Source organism: Aptenodytes forsteri, unplaced genomic scaffold (genome assembly GCF_000699145.1).
Source record: "Aptenodytes forsteri isolate BGI_AS27 unplaced genomic scaffold, ASM69914v1 Scaffold5, whole genome shotgun sequence".
NCBI classification, from domain to species: domain Eukaryota; kingdom Metazoa; phylum Chordata; class Aves; order Sphenisciformes; family Spheniscidae; genus Aptenodytes; species Aptenodytes forsteri.
The window spans coordinates 68,704-91,630 of record NW_008795672.1 but is presented as its reverse complement, the minus strand read 5'-3'; positions in this window follow the sequence as shown (position 1 = coordinate 91,630).

Below are 22,927 nucleotides of genomic sequence, written 5' to 3'. Positions count from 1 at the left end.
TCCATTAAGACTATATTTCATTAAAAAAAGTCAAAATCGCAAAGCTATCACAGCTAATGATGTTTGACGCCTGCTGATTGAAATTATGACTAACAGAATAATAGCTATTACATGTACTTATTTAGATTGTCATCTCACGTAATCAAGTATAAGATGTGCTTTTAACTTTGACCATGGCAATTCAGTTTATTGGCGATCAACTGTCTATGTTAAAGTGTATGTGAAATTTTGGAAAAAACATTTGTAACAACAGTCTTTTAAGATTAATTGCCCCATATCTAACCATTGATTCCTAACCTTTTTTTCCTAGCACCTAGATTGAAGAGAAACATAATGGAAACGCTAAGGAAAAGAAATTAATGTGTATATATAAGCAAAATAAGTAAAAACTAGTGCTATTTTTTACTTTCTTACCATGTAAGAACCAATGTTGAGTTTCTCTGAATGGGGGTGTGTTCAGAGAAGCTCCCTGCTGTCCCTCACATGCTCAGGGACTTCTCTCTGGCTCTTCTCAAACTCGACAGCATCCTTCTAATACCTTGTAGTTCTTCTACTGTTGAGCCTCACTTAAACCAAAAATAGAGAGAGAAAGCTGAGAGCATGGGCAGATGGGGACTATCTGAGCAATACCCTGGGGGGTATTGGCAAGGTGAGCTTGTGTGGGACGCAGCTGTAGGTATTTGCAGCACTTTCAAGAGATACAGTAAGGTGTGGTGTCAGGAACTGAGGTGTCCTCAACACTTAGTGATCCTGGAAATCCCTATGATGACTGAGGTGTCCTCAACACTTAGTGATCCTAGAAATCCCATTTTAGACATCAGTGCTCAAATTCTGCTTAAAACTTACTTTAGTGATGTGTGTTCTACCTTCCTTTCGCTGTGTTATGTTGTTAGTGCCTTTTTGTGTTTGGGAGGGTTGATGAAGCTTTGGTTGCGTTTCTTTATTTCTCTGGTAGAATTGGGCTTTAGAGTGCCTACCAAAGCACAGAAGAATGCATCTAGATGCTGACAGCTCTGGTATCAATCATAATAGGTTTGTTATCTCATTAGCAGGCCACCAAATGTTTTGGCTTCTGCCCTAAAATTTTTAATCCTTGTTGACGCTTTGCTTTGGGTGCCAGTAACATGTCAGCATGTTAATATAGTCAACTCACTCTATTAAGGCTCAATGAAGGCTTCAGGACATACCTGGTAAGCGGTGCCAGTCCTACCTCCAGCAGCAGCCAGCCCGGTTGCACCAGGAGGTATTTGTTTCAGGGAACCTGCCTGTGGTACAGTGTTTGTATGTGCAGAGAAGGGATACGTGGGTCTAAGCAGGGATCATCTGGGATCACTGATCTCAGGCCCTAAAAATTACAGACAACCATGCAGTTGACGTCTGTGATACAGATAGAAGGGCAAATTAATGCTGTGCTTTTTTCCTTGCTTTTACGTAATTGCTCACAAAAATAGTTTCATCTTTGTCTTGATGACCTCTTATGACAGCAAAACAGGGTTAACTCATAAGATCCCACCGCTGCACAGGCACTGCTTAAAGGATAAAAGAACATTGTAATGGATGGTGGAAATAGCTGAAGGGGGGGGGTTGCTGGAGAATAATTTCGAAGGTTGAATTTATTCTGTTTGGCAGGAGATGAGAAACAGTCAAAATGGACAATGCAAAACAATGAAGGTCAGAGGAGAGCGTTTTGCTATATCAGCATCCTTTGATGCTTTAATGAGCATTTTTTGATTATTCATCCAATTATATATCTTAAACTGATTTTGCTTGCAAATACAGTGCCCATTCCTGAGTCAAATGTGCCAGAGGACTCTGCAGTTCTTCATTTCCACAATATTTCATGACTCTTACTAAAGTCATTATAATAGTGGCCTTTACTTTTACAATAAATCCCAGGCATCAATTATATACTTAGAAATGTAAGAGACATTATTTGTGAATATGGAGATGATAATATAGACATATTTTTTTTCCCCAAAAAAGAACTTTGTAAGCAGGTGTGAGTAGTGACTTTCAGGGATTGAGTTAATGAAGTACTTGAATTTGTACTAGATCAGGGTCTGGTCTGGTGTTGCTCATTACTTACACAAGAGATTTAAGGTGTACAAGAGGCTTACTTTTTTTCTTCAGTACCCCTGACATTGCTGGTAGTCAAGCCCAGCATTTCCCAAAGGGGAGCTTGCTTCTCAGCTCACCTTAATTTCCACTACTACCCGCCCACATCCCAGGCTTGAGGACTTAACTCGCTTCACCCCATGTAAAATGCTGTTCTGCAGGAGCTTGGTTCAGCCTTGGGTTTGAAGCTCCACCGCAGCAATTAAAGAGCAATTGGCACTTGATCTCAGGAATAGGCCTGTCTTAAGGGAGGATAAAATGTGCTTCTATCTGGTGTTGATGGTGCTCTGTTTTAACTAGATCTGGCAGCTGAAGTTTAGCCATCTCTAGGCTCTTTGTCACAAATTAATTCTGGGCTGTTGTCCTCACTGGTATTTTTTTTCTTTCTTTCTTTTAAATCCAAACTAATTACCTTGGCTAACATTCTTTTCCAGGTTAGAAAAATCTTAACTAGCCTAATTATCTAGTTGTGTGTTAATTGTGGGCAGTCTTCTTTGTGCACAGCCAGTGAGAGGGTTGTACCGAAGCTCTTTACCTGCAACTCAAAACAAGTCAGTGATTAAGAGCCAATATCCTTGAAATCATCCTTTCTGCTCCCTGCAATTGCAGTTTCCATGTCATATGCTGAGATGCAGGAGGCCGGGCCCCTTCAGCATCAGTCACGCCAGCGATTTGAGACATGGACTTAAAAGTGTAGCTAGTGATCTACATAATCTTTTTTTCTGAAATCATTACTGCTGTTAGCTTTCTTTGATGGAAGGCCAGTATTTCTGTTTCCCTCAGAAATTATTATCAGATGGAAGGAATAAAACACAAGAGAAATTTTTGCATCAAAGCTGCTGAAGCCAGCTATTACATAGAATTCAGAGAATATCTACTTCTGTGGCATGGCAGTGAAAGCTGTTTGATCCAAATGCGATGGCAGTTTGGAAAGACAATTACAGAATCATTAGCTCAGATTTTCAGCTGTTTGACTGATTTATTTTCTAGTAGGCAGTTAATGGATTAATGAAGTAGCAAGCAGCCTGTAAATCCCTGGCCTTGTAGAACTTACCTGATTCACATAACCATGACTGTAACTTAGAGAAACTATGCTTTGATTAGCAGTTTTCACACCTGGATCATCTTTGCCCAGTCTCACAGCTTATTCCATGATTTTTGTTACCCTGTTTGAATCTGATAGTTTGAGTAGCTAGGTTTAGATTTAAATACTTCATATTCTGTAAAACTATTTGAGTTTGGTTGCTTTGTTGCCAAATAATTGAATATAGGTTAGTATCAACTTTGTTGCAATAATAGCAATATTTCCTCTTGGATCCATAATTATACCATGGGACCTTGTAGAGTTTATTTCCTCAAGGCTTTCAGTTAGATCACAAGAGTTCTATGCAGAGCATTGCTGTCCAGGTTTTACCACTATGGCAAGCTTCTTCAGTCTCTCCAGCAATGCAAAAGGGCTGTGAAGTCACTTTAATAGTGCTCCTGAGGATTGCTAAAGAGCAGTTACAACAAGGTCTATTCCATCCTCTTCTCTCTGGGGAGGGAAGTGTTCCCAGCTCTGGCTGAGTCAAAGCGCTGGTGTTTTATAGCTCTGGCATCAGGGAGGACCGGGGCTCTGGCTAGCTGAACAGGGCCTTGCAATCCCAGAGGAAGGAGGAATAGGTCTTCTGACTGGAAGCCTTTCTCCCCTAAAATGATGGTACATCCACTGAAAAAGGTGGAGACAAGTATGCGGTACGTGGCATCACCATTTTCCTCCTGCATCACAGGGACAGTGGATTGATCTAGCCTTTATTTTTCCATGTATGACAATTCTTTTCAGGTGAAACCATTTTGGGATCCTCAAGGTATTAGCTCCTAGACTGCAGTCTGTTATTAACAGTAGCTGCAGTATCTCTTATCCAAGGAGCAAGAATCGTGTATGCAGTGCAAGTAACCCTTATAAATGAAAGAGTTCTCCCAATTTGAGTTTATCCTTGCGTTTTAATATATGTCCCCAAAACAAAGTAGATGTCTTGGGCCTTGCACAGAATCGTACATCGCTAATAATGATAAGTAGTCTTAGGCTCTCTAAACACCTTCTTGCAACCCTACAGAGCAAAACTGATACTGCAAGTCCTTTGTGTGGATTGCTTTCTTTCACTGTGCTCCAAGGCTGCAGCCAACAGGTTTCAAGATTGCACCCTGCTGACATTTTTCCAATTACATGTGGTACAAATAGAGACTTCCAGATGTAGTAGTATAGGAGGAAGTATAAAAAAACCTGTCAGATTCCTGAAATCTCCAAACTAAAGGAGTTGAATATTTCCGAATGAGGTCTAAGAATGTTTTTCTTGATGAAACTGTATCCGTTTGTTCTTCTGTGGTGTAAATCATATTCCTGCATTTCAGTCTGTTTAGTGTCAGTGTGTTTGCATGCTAGTGATGTTTACTTTTGTCCTATTTCCCATCAAGTAAGAGCAGCTACAATCTGAAATCTTCAAATATCTTCCCTGTCATCTATAGCTAGTAGCACACTTTGCAGTATAGGGAATTTCTTGGTTATGAGCTTAAAATCAATTATTTGGGTGAGTAGTATTAACCTGAAGATTGTGTTCAAGGTAAAAGCGTGTGTAAAATAGTGGTTTTAGAGTTAAAGCAGCTGGTACGTGGCTTCAGGTAATTCACTTTAAAATGATACATGAGTGTTTTTGTGGCTTCTGTTGAGTGTTTTGTGTCTCATTTGGAGATCTATATTCTGAGAAGAGTTGCACTGTGTGGTTTATGTAGAATCAAATTATATCCACTTTTATGGTGGAAACTACCAGCAATGAGAGTGACCCCTTTCCTCCAGCTGATATTAAAAATGTTCTTTGATATGATGGGGATTACGCAAATACTGTGATTTTTATAAAATCTTGAAAGTAGGTGAGATGTTCTGCTGCTGTGGCTGAGAAAATATATTATTTAACATAAGAAACTATGCCTGGCACCATTAAGAGAGTTGATTGGCTTGAATGCATTTTAATTCTTTATCATGACAGTTTGTGCTACTAATGAGGTTCTATTGGGAGTGAAAGCCATTTTGAAGACTTGCTTCATCAGCCATTTTGCATGGTAATGAATCCCCTTAAAGCTTGGGGCCATAGGATTTGCCTTTCCCTCTCGTTCATTGAATGAGACCTCCCACTCCAGCAGAAGCTGCAATTACAGAGCTTTGCTTGAAGGGACTCTACTGTATTGTGCACTTATCTTGCGGGTGTGGAGTGGGAAGAAAGCCACTTTTGGGAGGAAAATGCATACTTTCATTCTAAAGTTGCTCAGAAGAGGGTTTTTCAACCACTTAACTTTAAAGCAAATGCAGGAGAAATACTTTAAGTAACATGAATTATGTATATATCATGCAGTATCATCCATGCCATCTTTTCTCCCAAACCCATACTTCTCCTAGCTTGTACTCCCATATGGCCCATCCAGCACGTGTGGGTTCATATCCAAATAAGCTGGGTTCATTTCTCTTCTGAGTAATGCCTTCCTTTCTCGGCTGTTACCCTGAGGAGGGTTGCACAATACAATGTGGCAGAATGTGGTCCTAAAAGAAAAGCGTTTTCCCTACACCTCCAGTCAGAACACCAAGCGACAAACAGCTAGACATTTAATCATTTGTCAAGCTTGTCTGCTTGGCTGTCATGTTTAAATCTTAAATCAAAATGGTTTTTGGTTTTTGTGTGTGTTTGGTTCCCCCCTCCCCCCAATACTAACAAATCTCAGGCTTTGCAAGGCAAGGGTTATGTGACAGCTCTGCATAGCAGTAACACTAGCAAGAGCAGCTCTCATGATGTGAACGGAAAAGATCTCTGGCACTGGATTACAGCAGCACCTTCACAGTGATCCGTATTGCTCATTATCTATTTTAATATTCCCTCTGAATGCACCAGACACGATAACTGAAAAGCAAAACAAGCACAAAGCAGCGTCTCACCTGACAACAGCACTGCACTGTGCCCGCAAGCACCAGCCTGAGCCTGCAAGCTGGTTAACATTAACACGAACTGCAACAAGCATCGGGTCACTCAGCACCTGGTCAGAGGCAGGTTGCCTTTCCCCACCAAAAGCCAGTGAATGAATGATGCTGCTTGCTTTTTTTTTTCTTTTGAAAACACGGACTGGACACAGTTTTCAGTGCATTTCTTTCTAAGAGTGGGGCAACTACTTGTTGAGCTCACCTTGTGATGTGATTTGCAGGCTGATTCACTTACTTCTATTTCTACATAAAAGATGTGAATGAACTACCTGGTATAATTAAGGCCTGGAGCATGGATGTCCAGAGTAAAGAGGCCTTGAGGGTTATTGCAGCTGAGTTGTAGCATTCAGAGGGTGTTGTGCTGTTGTGTCAGCACCTGAGATTTTATCATCAGCTGGTATAATTTGATTCAGCTACATTTATTTCACCGGGACTCTACAGATATCTGCAAACCGATACATGGCCTTAGATGTTAAACAAATACCTGTCTTCTGAGCAAGATATGCTGCTGAAGTATCTATTTTTTTACCTCCCATTCCCAGTTTCCAGGGTTTTCTTCCCGTCACAAAATCTCATCATAAATTCACTCTCTACCCTTCTGCCTTTCCATGGAGAGCAGAAGCTTAATTATTTTTTATTTTTAAAGGCAGCTATCACATTGCCTATATAGAAATGAATTGATTAAAGAATGTTTTTAAAAGAACCACTGTTCCTGTAAACAGAAAGCAGATCAAGGAACATGCAAGTATTCTTCATAAAAATCATTCAACTGACGTTAATGAAGGAGGAGGGGGGATCAATCAGCCATGTACAGTAAATGATACAGAAAGGCATCATGCCAGGAACTTGCAACAACTTTCAACTCAGATGGCTGAACAAAGTCAAGCCGTAATTTAGCCATCAAATCTTATCAGATGTTGGTAGAGTTAAATGTTGAACCAAACACTTCTATATGTTCTGTGCTTGAGTGGAGTAAGGTTTACAGCCAAAAATATAGTTTTGAGGTGGGTTGCAGGGAGGCTCCAAAAAAAAACCCCCCAAACCTTCAGGTTTTCTGTATAAACCTTGTCAATGCAAAACCAGTATCTGTTGAGCTGGAAACCTGAAACTTCTGAGGGCTGGTTGCTTGGTCTTCTCTAGTTAGAAATATCTTCTAATGTTCCTTAAATAATGGAAAAAATTAATGCAATTTTCCATGGAGTGGAGGGGATTGTGAGTAACTAGCAGAGACCTGCTTGCCCTTAACCCAAATGCATTTGGCTTTTGTTTTTCTTTTCCAAACAGTTGCTCTAAAATGAAATGCCAGGTCTGGGTTGTTTTTGGTTTTGGGGGAGGGGGGGGGGGGGGGGGGGGGGGGGGGGGGGGGTGTTGTTTCTTTTTTTTTTTTTGTGGTGGTAAAAATTACTTCGATTTGCTTTGTGAATTGCTTTTGAATTCCTGCTGTTTGCATTTTGTCTACATAGTACTAGATTTGAATGAGTATGTGTCCCTTGATAACAACAATAAGGGAAATTTTTATTCCTGGCTGCAAGTGCCTTCATTCAGAAGTGCTTTTTAATTGTGAAGGGCTTCCACTAAATGGAAGATAGCTGGTATTAATTTCTATGTGGAACAGCTAATCATGTTGAATATTAAACCTTGCCTACCATTAAACTGCCAGAACCATCAGGGAGAAACCTGAAGTCTGGCTGGAGCAGCTGAGCTCATCCTGGCAACCATTAGAAAACTAAAAAAAAAAAAAAAAATCCCAAAAGCTAAGGGGGCCGAGAGCATTGCCATCTCCACAGCCTCTTCCTCAAAAGTCTAGATGAAATTTCTGTCTGTGGTACAAGAACAACAATGCAGGGAGTAATCAAACATTGTGAAGCCATGGCCGATTTTCTTCCTAATTGAGGAACAGCAGCAATTTTTCCTAGTCCTGCTTGCCTCAGGCTGGAGGGGTAGAGTGGCTACTTGTTTCCATGGAGATGCTTTTTTAGCAGGAAGACTTGGCCTCACATGTATCTGAAACAGCAGAGGCTGATTTCCTTCATTGCCCTTAGAAGGACGGTGTTAAAAAGAAGTCATTATCAGATTGGGATTTTACAGTTTAACTCACAGAAGTCATAAACACTCCTTCACTTTTGGAGCTGCAAAAAATCTAAGCATGAATCTTCATAACAACCCTGTGGCTTATAAAACAGGGGAAATGCAGCAGATGGGAAAAGTCTTACTTGTAAGTGTGTAATGAAAGCGGCTTGTTGGCTTGGGATTTCTGGGAATCTGTAGTCTTGAACTCAAGGCCCTTTGCAGAAGAGAGGGAGACAGCAACATAAAGGGTGGGTAGATTATAGCAGCTTTCATTAAAGGCATTGTTGATCTTAAGGTTCTCTTAAAACTTCTGGTCCTTGCATCTTTACGATACTAACAGGGCGATCTTGGCTTGTTAAAATGCACTGAAACAAAAGGAAGATTTCCCTTGTCTTCAGTATGAAATACCTGTGGCTGTGATCTTTTTACAGTAAATTATTTCAAATGAAAGACTATTCTGGGTGTGAGATGAGAGTATCAATGAAACTTGGAAGTCTGCTCCCATGGAAATGAATGAAGTCTTTCTCTTGGCATTAGTAAGATCAGGCTAATGAAGCTAATAATTTCCCCTTACATTTGCAAAATAAAAAAATAAAAATCAAAGACAAAATTTGGATGGGTTTTTCAAGGCAATAGCACTTTGGATAGCCACTGATCCTCCATGCTAAACTTGAAGTTCTTTCCCCAAAATATATATAAAAGAAGTAAGAAGAAAAAGTTCAAATTTATTTTGGGAGAGAAGCTGGGGCAGGGGTTGGAAGCAGCTTATAATCACCAAGCTCTTTCATTGGCAACAGTTGCTTCCCTCTTGCCTAAATATTTTGAACTGATTGAGCTAGAGGCAGAAACTCCACGTGAGAATTTTCAGCCCAAATGGCTTAAATGAGGAGAATAGCAAATGTAGACAAATCTGATACAGCACTTCATCATGCCCGACAGCACTAATAACTGGAGAGATATCTAGGCAGGGTTCTGCCTAAATACGACGACTCTTTAGTGCATGGTATTCAGGTTTTCCGTATCAGGATAAAACCAAACAAAAACAGCCCCCAAAGAAATCAATTCAATTTCTAAATACTTATTTTCCATCTTGTATGAACTTATGTGGCCACATTTGTGCTGCCTTAAATAAAAGTTCAATTTCAACTATCTTCCAGCTCCTAAGTAACTTTCAAAATCCTTAGGTAGCATCTTTTTAGGGAAATTGTAGCAAGAATGAGTACTTTACAATGCTTCAGACTCCATCCAGTGTCATCTTTTCTCAAGTAATAAGGAAGGCATGCTTTCAAGGACCACACTTCTAAGTCTTCCATTTTTTAAAAGTAATTACCAACAGACAAACTATATCAGAGACCCATTCTTCATCTTTAATTATTTAGGAGAGAGACTACTGTCAGCAGGAGCCGAAGCACAGACCTAGCAAATCACATAGCAATTGCTAGGTCCAGTATCTACTGTGCTTTGTTCGCAGTAAACAAGGCTTGAACGCTATCAATTACAGATGTGTCTGCAGGGTGTTCAGGACAGCTTTTAATAGGATGTGACCCCTTCTGCCTAGGTAATGAAGTTGTTTCAGTTGGCAGTAAAAAACCACACTCTTGGAAGAAGGTATAATTTCAATTTTTCAGATGCAAGAAGAGTTTATTCTTGGTAGCTCCCTTGCCTTCTCTTTAACTTCTTGCTAAACTTCTTGTTATCTTCTTTGCAAACTATCCCATCCTGAGTCTTTGATCCCAATGAGGTCATGACTTTATAGCTATATAAATCACAGCTGCAGAGCTGTGGTCAGTTCAGGAGATGCTTACTCATAGCCTCTCTGGGGACTAGAAACCCCAGGAAAAGGAGGGGTTTTTTAGACAAATCATGGCAGAGTTTGTATTTGGAAAAAAGGTCAGAAATTTGTGATAAATACTTCTAAATATAAACTATCAGAAAGCCCTAATCTGAAGCAGGGGAGCGGGTCTAAATTTTGTGGTACAAACTGGTATCTAGTTGCTGCAGGGTTAATAGTGTCAAGATGATATTTGCATTAGCTAGCTAATTATTTAATTCATCTACATGTTAAATGTCTGATTTTTATGTAAATTGGACGTATTTCTGGCAAGGAAAAAAATAACAGCTGACAGTGACATTTAGTGTCATTTGAATCTGGCTAACGTTGAAGTAATAATTTCCATTTTTGTACTAGGACAGGCTGAAAATAGTGGTATTCAGACTCTTTGCAGTTTGGTAGCGATTCATCCTTCTTCATCCACATCCCACAACTGCAGGGCAGAGATGGGCAGAACTCGCTCTGCTTTGTCTGGCAGCCCCATCCTCATCTTTACCCTGCCCTCCATTTTGCTCTCTCTTGTCAGCTGTGTAATTTGCCAAAACCCATAACTTAATGATTGTGTTTTGTTTGGGTTACTAGGCTTGGGTTTTACATCACATTATTTTAAAGCAATTACTCAGCATTTGCTAAAATGCTAAACTTGGTGGAGATCTCAGGAAATAGAGCTCCCTCATTTTAATAATTAAATGGCAACAAACCAAACAAAACCGTTGCTTTTGCTGTCACTTTCATAAAAAGAAAATAGAACAAGGTGGCTAGCACGTAGGTTGGTTTGTTTGCAGGACATGAGCTACAGAGAAAGATTACTTGATCTGAAAGCCTGAGACACATAAATGATGGATGATTTTCATCTCTGATGCTTTGGTTCAGCAAGGCGCTTCTGCACGTGACTAACCTTAAACACCTTGGACAAAATCATTACTCCACAGAAGTCAATATAATTGAGCTCCGGTTCCTTCAGCGCAGGCAGTATATCATCCATTGCATGCACTAGTGTTCCTTGCCAAACAGCAGACTAAATGTATCGCATTGGGAGAAGTGTACTTTGTGTTGTAAATTGGCGTGTACATGGAGAGATTTATCTACAGTCTGAACTATGGGGAGGGAAGAGGATTTTTGCAGTTTATGATATCTTAGAAGGTTACAATATTACAAATATTCATTCAACAAGCAGTAGGTAAGAGCCTTTGGTGCTGTAAATGAGCTTTGTTTCATTGATTTCGATGAGTCTGTGCCAGTTTGCTGAAGGACAAGATAATCTTTTGAATTTTCCCCTGCCCCTTTGCATCTTACTGTTCCCAAAAAGCTACTTGGAGCAACCAGTGGGAACAGCAGAGGCTGAGTTATGCCTCTAGCATAGACAGTGGCCAACGAGCTGCTGACAGCACAGCTCCAGCGCTGAGTAGGAGGGTGGTGGCGTTGTCCAAGAGCCAAGGAGGGTCTTGGCCGATCTGCAGTCCACTTCTTTCTGTATCAACCAGTGCCACTGACTCAGCCCTTGGTATCTTAGTCACAATACCAAGATGGGCACCTATGTTTCCTGACTTAGAAAAGTTGTTTTTGGTGGCAGTAAGACTCATAAATGTGTTTGAAATCCAGAGGCACGAGGTGTGTCCTAAGCACGCAGGATGATGCAAATACCAGCATTCTTTCATTAACCAGAAAGAGGATATATGAAGTCTTACCTCTCTCTCAGGTAGAAGTATTTACCTACAGCTTGACTTAGATGTGTTGGAGAATTACAGTCTAGAGCTATTGCTTCTTAACATCTCATTTGTCTTTCCGGTTACGGGCAATTGGATTTACGCTCTCTTAGAGCAGGCAATGGCATTGTCTACTTTTATATAATGACCTAAAGGACACACTGAGAAAGTGGGAGACTTGAAGCTATCTCTCTTTTTTTGCATCTCCAGAAGTGTGACTTACAGGCACCATAATAAATCGCCTCCTGCCACCATGCTGCAAGGAGTACAGAGTGAAGAGGACAAATGAGAGAGCTGGACTAAGAATACAGGAATATAACTCTATATTCCAATGACAAAGGTACTTGCCAGGAGGGAAGCAGTCCTGGGTTGTGGACTCATAACAGCTAGCATTGGCTTAAGTGTACTTACAGAGAAACCTGTGTTAAAACTGGAATGACAGGAGTGGAGGTAAAGTTATGTTGATGCTAGCAACTCTGGAAAACCCACCCAAAAGGGACATTTGCATTACATACAAAATATGCATAGTTTGAGACAGTGATTTAGACAACTAAGGAGCTTCATTTTTGAGCTAGCATTTACTGATGAGTTATTGACTGTATCTGTACCTCACTGAATAGAGCTCCAGCTAGAATAATTTGTTTGCTATTGACAAGTACTGAGGTTGAAGTAAATTTAATTTAGTCAAGCTCATTGATTTTATTCACCACTTATGAAGAAGAGAGGTAACGTTATCTAGCTACTGCAATCACAAGCCTTCTCTCTTGAAGGGTCGTATTCTACTTTCTCTGAAGTAATTCAAGAAAGATAGCTGCTGAATTTTCCCAAAGAGGAGCCAGTTCTGACATTGCACTTAACTTAAGGGTGACTTTTTCCAAAGGCTTAAACCTTTTTGAAAATCAGTGAGATGCAGTCATGGAAGTCATAGAGATTACACAATCTCAACAGAATGAACAGTAAGTCTGTGAGTAAAACACCAGGAGCAGGTATTTTACAGCTTCAAAGGATATTTGTGTTCTGTCTCTTGCCTAGAAATATGGTGTAATCAGAACTACAGGATGGAATTAATCTCAATGTGTCTAAGAGAAACACTGCTCATAAGTTATGACTTGTGAGCCTACAAAGCCTTTCTAGTTAGGACATGCCTCGGGGCTGTAGGAGGTTAGATAAGGTACCCGTGGGTAGACAGGGGTCCAGCAGAGAAGGGAGACGGCGGGTGCTTCACTGGGTGCCTCTTCCTACAGGGCACTTAGCCTTAATTCTGCGGAGGTCATGTTCCCATCACTATCTTCTGTTGAATGATGCCACTAGATTGATCCTCCTCCAGCAGCTCACTTTGATATGCCAGAATAAGTGTCTTTCTGCTGTGATGGTGAAATGCAGCATTTTGCATAAGGGCAGTTGAATTCTCTGAGCAGAGTTCAGTAAATTTATTTATTTATACCCCAGTGCTGCATAGCTGTTGCTCTCAAAAAGGCAGCCTCTTACCTTACTTCTACCTTGAAATCCCCTCTGGTCAGCCAATCGTGCTATTGGACTGATAAAATAGATCCATTATTTAGCTGTAGATATCTTAATTATTGTTACTCTTGATTGGTCTAGTTCTTTTCATTATTACTCTTCTGAGGGGATTAAAATTAGCCAGATATTGAATGATTCCTATATCAATAAAGGTGGAGATGTATTTATGTACAGAATAAATGCAGCTTTGCCCAAATAATAAATCAGTGGAACAGTCAGTACATGCAAGCTAAGCGTGTGCAAGTGGTTAATGCCAAGGACTTAGGGAGCCGTTAGGACTCTAAGTGCTAACCCTAGGTGACTTTCTGATTGACATTCACTAATCATAAACAGTCAGTTTAACTTCCACACAATTTATTCAAGCTGATTGGAAAAAATGACGTAAAGCAGTTATTTATCTTGTTTGTGTGGAACTTCCTTAAGAAAAATTGAAGAACCATAACGTAGATTGTATAGAGTATACAGGAAATAGTCTTGTTAATTACTTCATTTTATGTTTGAGAAATTATCAAAAATGTATGTTGCATCTGGAGTTATTAGAAAGGCCAGTCTCTGTTCTGCATCAGCGCCATTTGTATACAAGTGTTTAGTACTTCGTGTTACTTTGTAAGCATTCTTGTAGCGCTGTATGGTTTCATATTTTTATGACTGCCTATGTCATAGATTTTTGGCACACTCTTTAGTCCTCATCTGCCAATAAAATGGCTAATCTAGGCAGCATGGACATACTTTAATCAAGGTCATTAATTACTCCCAAAAAACCCTTTTGTGATAAGGGTGACGTAACTGCACTTATCTCAGTTAAGTGTGGAAAAGGTGTGTTAACTACTCATTCAGGTAGCTAGAGTTTAACATGTAGCTGAGAATTATTATAGTGTGTGGTATAATTGCAATGTAGTTAAGATGCGTGGATTTCTAATATGAAAAGTACTTCATATATCAAGTGGCAATAATAGATGAATCAGTCATATTAGCTTTCCAATTTCATTACTCATACTGTATCAAACCACAGTTTCCAACGTTGTCACTGCTCAGTTTATAATGCACAGCTTCTCTGTGTGCTCATCTGTTTAAACACAGAACTCCTGTAGAACAAACGAATGTACGAGGACACAGGGTGCATTAATAGTTTCAGTGATATTTATACATTTGAAGTGATTTGGGTGCTTCTGATAAAATGGTTATGTATGAGTTTAGGAGTAAAAATTCCCAGCTTCTTTTTTGAAAGTACCTACCAAAGAATATGTACATTGTGAATGTAATCGCTTTGCAGTTGCTTTCATTTTATGATAAAAATGTGATCATCTAGAGAGAAAAAAAAAAGCCAATCAGCTCTCAGACTTCAAGAATGTTGTATTGGCATATATAAAGACACTCAAGTTGCGCCAGGGGAGGTTTAGATTGGACGTGAGGAAAAATTTCTTTACTGAAAGAGTGGTTAAACATTGGAACAGGCTGCCCAGGGAAGTGGTTGAGTCACCATCCCTGGAAGTATTTAAAGACGTGCAGATGCGGCACTTAGGGACATGGTTTAGTGGGCATGGTGGTGTTGGGTTGACGGTTGGACTTGATGATCTTGGAGGTCTTTTCCAACCTTAATGATTCTATGATTCTATAACTTCTACCTGTAGCTTTTATCGGAGATGCTGAGAAATGGTCTCCGTCGTAGGTGGGTTCAAAATGTATACGTTTAACTTTTGCACCTAGCAAAACCACTTTTTTTTTTTTCATGACCAAAACCAATTTTCTGCAAGTGTGAAGGAAAAAGAACCCTGTCCTCCTTTGGTGCTGAGGCTGGAAAGGAAATGAAAACGTTCTCCCTTTGCGCAAGACAGTAAGCACTGGGTTATTGCATGGTCTCGTTGCTGGTGAGGAATCTCTTCTCTCAGCTGTCTTTGCAGGCTGCCAGTATTGCCGCTGCAGTAGAGCGGTATGGCCAAATTTATCCTGAAGACAATTCACTCAGGTTGAACTTGACTCTAAGTCAAACAGTATTGAAAGTTTCATCCTGAAAGCTTGTAGGGTTAGGTCATGTGCGAGTTAAGGCAGAGTTGCAAAGCTTGGGGCAGGGTGGTAACTGCAAGGGAGCACACAAATAATTCCCAGCTTTCCCTGAATTGTAACTATCTAAGAAGATATCCCTTACTATTTGTAGTAATGTAGAAGCACCCTCCAGCCACTCTTTCTTCAGGGTTTTGGAGGCATTTTATAAACAAGTGATATCTGCTTGGCTGCCAGCAGTTGTCTTTGGAGTGATAGAAAAATAATCAATTTTTGCCAAGTTGAATTTGAACATGTTGAATTTAGAGTACGAGGGCTCCAAATAATCAAGTAAATTAGAACAAAGACTGACTAGGAAACAGACGTGTGCAATCAGATCCAAATGCTCTCTGCTCGATGGGCAAAGAGATCAGATCAATAATATTGTGCTGCAGAAAAAAAGGACTTTGAATCATAAAGCAACTGAAAACTTACCAGACTAATCTTTCTTCACCACTTTTTGTCTGCCTCTGTAGTGAATAGGAACAGCATAGAGCTCCCATACCACAAACACCGATGTGTGGAGACAGACTCAGAGGTGCACTGCATGGAAACATACGTACAGAAGGGGAGTTACCTAAGTGTGGGTATCTCCCAGACTGGCATCTAAATTGTGTCTACCAGAAGCCATGTGTTGGAGAGAGAGAGAGAGAATTTGTATGGCATCAGGAATAAGCTCTTTACCATTTTATTTAGAAAATGGCATGAACTGCTCTGTTTTCACATTTGTCTTTGAATATACAAAAATAGTAATCGGTCTGTTCCAGAGATTTTTCTGACGCTTATTCATACTGTTAGCTTTCTGGACACCACCACCACATTCCTTCCATATCTGAGGCATATAAATCTTCAAGTGGACCAGTATACTAATTCTGTAGCTGCTGAAAGAAAGATGGAATGCGAATAGTATACCTCCCTGCTACTCTAACTGGACGGGAGCAGATACATTCCTTTCCCTTGAAATCATCATTAATTTATTGATTTGTTTGGGTACAACAGTGTCTTTTAGTCTCCAGACATCAGAAGCACTGACCTTTATATACAAAATAGGCACTTCAGTAATTTTCCCCCCTATTTTTCATGGCATGTTGTCATTTATTGTTCAAAGTCCTTTAAACTTATTTTATTATTTGAAAACTTTAGCGCCGCCTTCAATGCAAGAAATTTGTAAGAAAATGTATGAGACCAGAGTCTTCCTATTTAGAGATGGGATTTAAGAGGTGAGAGGTCAGCTCTTAGTTAAGGATTCCTTGGTAGATTTTTCTTGTTTGTTGGGTGTTTTTGTTGTTGTTTTTTTTTTTTAAAGCTGGGGGATGGCTAGCATATACTTTTGATTCCTTTCAGTTAAAATACTACAGTATATTTATTTTCAAAGGTGCATTATGGCCTTTGTGTTCTGGGGACTATTGAAGGAATTTTTTGCAGTTTGTTCATGTGAGTCCTGTGACTACAAAACTGTAACAAATTGTCAGCACAGCCCAGGGCCGGAGTAGTACTGAGTCTCCTTTTTTTTTTTTTTTTTTAAACTGGCTTTATTTTAGATTGATGTCATCTTGTTTAGTTGTCTGATTACTAGATGAACCCAATTTTAAAAAGGGTCTGATTTTATAGGCTAATCATCCAAATGGAGATCACTTTTTTTTTTTTAGAATAACTTTAGCATTGTAGAATATTGTAATTTGAGTTTTATCTGCTGTTAAGCTTGGAACAGAAACAAAAGCCATCTGCTTTTTAGCCCTTCAGTAGATATCCATCCTCTCACGGGCAGTTTTGTTCGATATGCTCCCAGCTGATGTGTTTCATCTCACTAAATTCTCTGGAAAAGCACAAAATCAGTATGTTTTCTTGTCTCAGAAATAGCAATGAGAAGCACAACATAATAAAGCAAAATAAATAAATTTAAGGCAACTGAGATGGAAAAACAAAGGAAAAACCCCCCAAAGGATCTAGTTAAATTAATATGGCAGCTTGAAAAAGCATAATTGTGCAATTCAGAATTATATACAGCCTACAGTAAGATATTTGAAAATTAAGATTCATTAGGTATCAGGATTTGGGATTTTCTTACTGAAAATCCTGCAAAATAACAAGGTAGATCTCTTCCTATACGTATCTCCTCAGAACTACCGAAGGCACTTTCTGCTCTGCCTATTTTGCTGTCAGGTCTAACTGTTCAAAGTGCCAACATTTTGCCAGGTTTGTAATAACACTTTATCATTAGGAAGCATTTCTTTGCCTTTTATTTCAGCTGTTCAGTTACCACTGTTTTTGACGACCATTTTTGGAGGTGGCAGCATCAATGTTCATTTAGATGCAGTCTAATACATTTCAAAGTAAGTGATAATCGGCTTTAAAGGGTGCTGTTATAATCACCCCCCACATCTTTCCCCTCCTTTTCTTCCTGTGAGTCCCCAAGGCTGATTTTCTTGTAAGCTTACCTGGAAATTGAGACAAATGAGTACTGTAGGGTCTTGCCTGTTAACAGTCTTGGGGGGTGATTGATTTCAGTGACGTTCACCACTCAACTTCAGTGCCATGTTGTTCACAAAACCTTGGGCTGCTTGTCGGTCCTCCCCGCTGATGTTTAACTGGCTTGGAGCCCTCTCACCGCATCACAGCGGTAAAGCCATGTACCCCTCCAGCCTCAACATGGGAAAGTCTCTGAAGGGCTGTGCCCATGCTGGGGTTCACCTGCCAGCTTCAAATCTGTATCTGCAGAATAAAATAGCTCTGCACTTAATAGATTGGGATGGGAGTCAATCATCCTGCCCAGTGAGAGGTTGTGGTGGTTGTTTTCAGTTTTTTTTTTTCCCTGGTTCCCCACATTTTCTTCTATCCTGAATTCCAACAAAAAGCTGGCATCTCCAATACTGTCAAACTGAAGAGAAAAATGAAAAATGCAGACAGGATCAGTCATTTGTTGCGTGCATTTTGCGTCTTTAACGTCACTTTTAATGGAGTATTTCTAAACGAAATTAATTTCAGATGTCAGAATAAAACATTCTAATTTCAAAGCTCTTTTTTTAAACAAGGCTGGACTTTTTCTCATTCATCTTTTCCTAGAAAAGGTATCATTTCAGTAAATTAAGCTCTCTTGACAAAAACAACAACAAAAAACAAACCTGAAAAAATTTCTGGCCACTTCTGATGGTGTATTTGTCACGCGCAGGCAAAAACAGGACTATGGGCACACGTGAATGTGCTGCGATGAACTGACAGATTGTATTCAGTATAATCAATGCATGTTTACATGCTTTGTATGTCTTCAAACAGTCTGTTTCTGAACTTAATATGTACAAAAGAGTAAATATCAGGATATGACCATGTGGTTGCTGGTGAGGATTGTGGCCAGGACCAGGCAAGCGATGCACATTGCAGAGCCAGTTGCTTGCCAGTTGCTAACAAAGTTTTCACATCTCCCTTCTTTCCTGGAGAGGAATTAAAATTCCCCTTCTCATCCCTCTGTTGTGAAAGAATAAGTTGCTGCTGTCCCTCATTGTACAAACCTGTGTCCCAGGTCAGCCTGATCCTGGCAAACAAGAGGCACAGCCCAGGCACCTCTCCCTCCCAATTCTCCCTACAGTATGGGGGAGAAAAGTTCATCCACGGTTGGACTTGAAACACAAGTCTCTCATTTTTCTTTCCTCCCACCCCCCACTGACTATAGCATGAGTCAAACTCATTATATTAGCTATCGAAAACTGGGTGAACCAATGCCTCTGGGCCCAATTCCCTTTCACTCTGCATGAAGTAATTTATATCATTTTGCTGTTTGGATTTTTTTTTTAAAGTGACATGGATATAAAATGGTACCAGGTTAGAGTGGCATAGATGTGAACCCAATCTGCATGGTTGGAAGTGACCATGTAAGGTAGCAGGCAGTGGTTTTTAAATGTTTTGATACTTGTATGAATTTTTACACCTTATGTGATATTTTAATATAGCAATCATTTAAGGCTAATGTATTTTAATGAATGCCTTGTAGCAATAGTTAGTCGCAAAACGGTTCCTATTAAACTTTCCTGTTTTCAAACACTCAAAACTTTCATTGTCAGCATAGAGTTTTCTGGTTTTGATCTATGCCCAAAGCAGATTTCTTGGGTTTTGTTACCTTTATGCAAATTTTTTTTTTTTCTTAAAAAGCGCCTGGATGACTTCTGAGTCATGACCATCATAAAAATTGCACTTTGTATTACACTTTATAAGGTAAAATTGCAGATTTCGTCCTCTCGGCTCTCACAGAGAGACCAGTTAACGTTGAACCTCCAGATCTGACACAGGGCAATATACTGTCTCTATTTTCATACGTTTTAAGCCAACACATGCGCTAGCAGAGGTCCTGAGAGGCATGGACCATGTCCTCCAGTATCTACACTTGTTACTGATACTCCTAAGCAGTGGGTAAGGCTCCCACGGTATTTGTCTTCTCACAGGATCTGTCATTCCACTCTGTGGAAAGATGGGGGTTTGCTTCTGGAAAACTTTGTGGGGGATGAATGGCTTTTTACTGCATTTCTTGTCTATGTATTTACTGTTGTTAACTTTCTCTGGAAAGGCAGCTTCATGTTAGTGAGGAGCCTGCCAGTAGAATGAGGATTTGAAGGTCTCGCTGCATTTCAGACTCTCTCATATAGCAATTTTCTATTTTAACAGCTAGGAAGAATGATACAATCTTGTATATTCCATGTTGTGAGAGCTGATCCAATGTTTTTGAACAAATAAAGCTGGCCAATTGTCTTTTTTTAAACCAAATCAGATGGGACGCCTTTTGAATAACTTCAGTGGTAGGCCGAAATTAATTGTAGTTGGTTTATGTTTTTCTTTACAGTGGCTGAAGAGCTGATTTCTCTTGTTAGCTGTTCTGGCAGGTTTGTTCCACTTAATGTTAATAAGATCCATTGTATGAGCATGTAAAGAAAAAAAAAATCTTAAATGGCATCTTTGAACTAGACAGACAATAAAATTAAAATTCTAAATGGTTGATACGAGGCTTGAAATGTCCCTTGAATAGAAGACTAGAGACAGTCACATCCTTTATGGAAGCTTTTCTTGTAGGTTGGCCTTTCTACTTTTTTCTTAAATTTCCATGCAGTGATTTTATTGTCTAATTGCTGCCAGTAAAAGTTATTTCTTTTGACTAACAGCTATTTCTCCAAGTTCTGTGCCCTTCTCTACAAAAAAACCCCACTTTATTTCATTACCTATATTTTAAGCAGACTTAGTGTCTAATCTTTGTTTCCTTTACCCCTTACTTTTAATAATAAATATTGCCTTAAAATTTAGATCTAATTACTTAAATCACTTGGGAATGTCCAACATACATAAAGGTGATCAAAACTGCAGTGCTCAGTCTAATGCACAGAGAAAATAGTATGTGGGATGGAGGTATCTTGACAGTCCATATAGTAAGATACATAGGCTGAATAGTGATAATGATGATGTGTGCATATACTGCAGGGCTCCTCAAGCACTTATTTCTGGCAAAAGCATTCTCCAGCTTTTACAATGGCCCAAAATAACGTCTCATGGCTGTCATTCTCTTCATAGTCACTGCCTTTCTGTCTCTCTCATTGCTCTGGGATTCCCCTGAGCTGAAATGCTGCGTGTTTTCCAGCTACACTGCACGTTGGGAAGCTCATCAACTGGGCAGACTACCAAATTGACAAAAATTTGGAGGCAGGTATCTTTCTTTGTGTTCTCTTCAGCATTAAATATGACATCACCTGACTGACAAAATCAGCAAATGCTTGAATATTAGGTCTGTTGCTTTGCTAGCAACCATGTAGTGAGCTGGGGGAGAGTCTGGGAGTACGGTCTGAAAAGCTGTCTTGCATAGCGCAGTAGAATTGCTTTTATGGTCCCTCCTCTCCATGTTTCCAGCATCTGTGTAAGGTATAAATGTAACTTATTTCAGGGCAGTTACCTGTATTTTGCTCAGTATTTTAGCAATAGGTCTGATAAGCTAGTTGTTCCTCTTAAGATACTAATTCTTGTCTATAGTCTCAGCTCTAGTTAATGCACATCTTTTTTTTTTTTTTTTTTGTCTGAGAATGATTATTCACTTTCTGATCAATTTTTCCATGCTTTGTAGTTTGGGATCATCTGTGTGTTTCATCAATATACAATTTGATTCATTCTTCTGTTCTTTAATAAAGATATTAAGCTGTATCAGTCAACACAACAACACACACTGTTGTATCTGTTCTTCCGACTTAAAGTTTATACCCTTTTTTCCTTTTTAATTAAAAATTTCCAAATGTTTTTCTACAACATACTAATACATTGATCGGGTATTGTCTTGCCAGATTTCTTACCTTAAAATTTCATAGTTATAAGTAGCTACTTCAATTTTAGTCAAATTAAGAGTATCTTTCTCCTTCTCTCTTTTTCCCCTCTGCCCTATCAAGCAATTTTTTCCTTCCCCCCCCAAATAATTTGGGTTGTTGCCACAGTCGCTTCTCTTTGAACTTTTATTACTCAGGATTGAGCATTGCAAAATACTTCCACAAATATCTCCTGCTATTGATTTATTTTAATAAAAATGTTCAGCTTCTGCTAAACACAAGAGGGACACTAACTGGAACACAGGTTCACAGAAGTGTTAGAGGTAGAAGTATCCATGGAAACGAACTTTACTGCACATGTTCAGATATTCTTCAGTCATCCCAACCAGAGGTAGAAAATGGTATTGGCTGACCTGTCTTTGAAGACTCACAGCTTAAACAGCACAGCCATAGCGCTGTTTAATGCTAGTCTCTAAGGAAACTATTGGTGGATCCAACAGGTTCCCTTTACAGGCCACATACTGTTGAATAATTGTGGTAAAAGTGTCTACGTTATTTTGATGATATTGTCTTTGTAGGAAAAAGACTAAACTTTTCCTAACGGTTTTATTGTCTCAAGTTGCATCATTAGTCCCATTTCCTCCCATTTTGCTCTTTTTTTTTGAAAGCAGCTGTGTTAAATCCTCTCATTAACCTTCAGCATTTCCCCCCCTCTTGCATCTGAGCTGATCCATAGCAATGACTGCAGCCAAACCCTGCTCGCCTGATTCAATCAAGCAGTTCCACTTACTTCACAGCAATGCACAGTTAGGAATATCATAGATGGGATTAGATGGACGCATATATGAGAAGAAAGCAGGATTCAACTGCTCAACACACTTCTCGTAATCCAACCCTCAAGTAATTCTCCCTGAATTTCTAAGAGAGATATCTAAAAGGTGTTGTATGATTTTGTTTTTAATGTTTTTCTTTGTTCTCTCTAGTTTTATTCAGGCACTTAACATCTAAACCAATTTGTAAAGGTCTAACTGCTTACCAGATGCCTCTCAATGCACACTGTCCTGCAGTGAGCTTGCCAGCATACAATTTCAAGCTTGAGTTTGAAAATCCGAGTCTGCTGTCCCTCTTGAATCTGGCCCTGAGTACAGGGTCTCTGGTTTTATGCTGTCATTTTTAGGCACTTTGTGATTCCTAGGAGGAGACAATTTTTTTTAATCTGGTCAAAAACTAAACTCTTAGTCTAATTTTTTGTTATTTTCTCTGTTGCTCTTCAAGATAAACCTAACCTGGAGATCGGGTAGAGACTTCTCAAGTTGATAAAAGTTGGAAAAGGGAAATGTGAGCTGGCAGCAGAGTT